We start from the raw sequence: 2316 nt of genomic DNA on the forward strand, positions 1-2316 counted from the left end.
TGCAGGAGCTTTTTATCCTGGTGAAGCCCCAGTAGTTCATTTCTGCTTTTGTCTCCCTTGCCTCTGGAGACGTGTCTAGCAAGAAGTAGCTGTGGCCGAGGTCACAGAGGTCGCTGCCTGTGTCCTCCTCCAGGATTGTGGTGGATTCTTGTCTCACAGGAAAGATCTTTGAGATCTTTCGCCTGGTCATTATCCTCGCTGTGGTTGGGCACTTGGGCATCGTCAGCCTTACTGTCATGGACTCCTGACTCCACCCCACCCCATGTACTTCTTCTTAGCCAACCTGTTGCTGCTGGACTTTGCCTATATCTCCAACACAGTGCTTCGGTGCTGGCACGTCTGCTGGCGGCAGTGTGCCTGGTGCCCAACGGAGCTTGCCTCACGCAGATGTTCCTTCTCCACGTCCTGGCCTCTGGGAGTGCTTCCTGCGCACACTTGTAGCCGGCGACTGCTCTGCGGTCCTTTGCCAGCCACTGCACTACCGAGACCTCGTGGGACAGGGGACCGGCATGGGGCTGGCCGCCACCGCCTGCCTGCTCGCCTTGGGCAGCGCTCACCCACAGCACCCTGGCCGCTCTGCTCCAGCTCCACGGGCCTCGCCTCCTCACCCACTTCTTCTGGGACCTCCCCCCGCCGACCAAGCTCTCTCACTACTGCACGCGGGCCACGGAGCTTGCCCTGTTCTTCTCCAGTTCTGTGGTGGCCGTCGTGCCCCGGGCCCTCTTTGTGACCTTATGCCCGCGTTGTGGCTGAGTCGTCAGGATTCGCTGCGCTGGGGGCCGAAGGAGGCCCTTTCTACCTGGCTGCTTGCGTCACCCTGGCGGCGTTGCCTCTGTCTCTTGGCTCCTCTGCTGCATCCTCCCCAGCTCTGCATGCCTGCCCGCGGGGCCGGTGCTCTCTGTGCCCTGAGTGGCGCTCAGTCACGTGCCCACGCCGTTGTCTACAGCATGTGGGACAAGGAGGTGAACAGGGCCTCGTTCAGGGCCCACGGGCCAGCGTGCACCTCCTGGTATGCGGCTCGCCAGCCCGCAGCCTTCCTTCTTCTTGGGTGAGACTGGGTGACCTGACGCCTTGGGGTCACTCCAGTCACGCACGAGTCTAGACTGGCATGTGGCCCACCTGTGCACTGAGTGTTCTCTGTGGGCCGCATCTCCCCCCCTGCAGCGCACATCGCGCATTTCCGTTGTGATGTTTCATCCTAACACGTTGTTTCCTATTTACGGAGGCGATACACGGTCATTGGCTGAGCTGTGCACTTCCGGAAAATTATAAAGTGACACCCGGAACCTGCCCTCTGGGGTCTCACCACCCAGAGAGAACCCTGGGTACATCTTGCTGGTTTTTTCCAGGCTTCTTTGGGAACTACAGAGGTATGCGCGTGCAGAGTTCCAAGGACAGCAAAACCCGAATCAGGGTGTTTACACTTCCCGGTGCTTAGACATGTTGCAGTTTTTCCCACTAGGATACACACTCACTATAAAATCATTCATGCCTTACACCAAGGCGTGTTGTTAGAAAGTAAAAATGCCTCATCACCTCAGGGTCTGTGGTAACCATAATGAACACTTTCGTGTACGTTCTTGCAGATGTTTCCCCAGGATATAGTGACCTGCACCCGTGACTCTTTTTACGTCAATAGGATCCTACTGATAAAGTAGGCAGGTTAGACATGAGCTGCAGGCAGGGGCAGTGACAGTAGGGGACACCTTAGAAGGCTGAGGGCAAAGCATGCTGATTGTGGTTTTGAACATCTTGGCCTCAGGGCTTCTGGGGTGGAGAAGGAGGAGGAAGGAAGGAGAAGGGGGAAGAGGGAGCAGGAGGTAGGAGGGGGACAGCTGATGACAGACCAGGCGCCACAAGTGCAGGCAACGTGTTCTCCTCTTCCACCTCAGCCCCAGGGTCACCGATGGCTAAATTATCACAGATGTACACTGGGTTTCACCCCACCCAACCAGTAGGAGCCCCTAAGATGATGGGACACAACCTTGGTCGGAGACCCCTCCGCCAGCCATGACCCATGACCTCTGCAAACATACAAAGAAAGCCCTCCCCAGCCCGGGTGCAGTCGCTGGCTCCTGGCCTGCCTCTTCTCCCACCTTGAGACTGTTCTGTCCTTAATAAGGTACTTTGTGCTGTCACCTTCTTCCTGGCTGGCTTTCTGTGAGTGCGGGTCCTCTTGTCACTCTTTCGTGAGGGATCCGAGAACTGAGACCCCCTTGCACACAAGGCAGACTCCCCCACCCGCAGCAATACTGTGCCCCAAATTGGCTGCTTCTGATTCTTTTCCCCTGGATTCCTGGTTCCAGCCATTTGTAG

The 2316-nt window shown here is 57.3% G+C and overlaps 1 pseudogene; it reads left to right on the plus strand.

The window, feature by feature from the left end:
- The first annotated feature begins 262 nt into the window (after nucleotides 1-262).
- LOC144308311 (olfactory receptor 3A1-like) lies at nucleotides 263-753 on the plus strand (annotated as a pseudogene).
- Nucleotides 754-2316: the final 1563 nt, after the last annotated feature.

Source organism: Canis aureus, chromosome X, assembly GCF_053574225.1.
Source record: "Canis aureus isolate CA01 chromosome X, VMU_Caureus_v.1.0, whole genome shotgun sequence".
Lineage (NCBI taxonomy): Eukaryota > Metazoa > Chordata > Mammalia > Carnivora > Canidae > Canis > Canis aureus.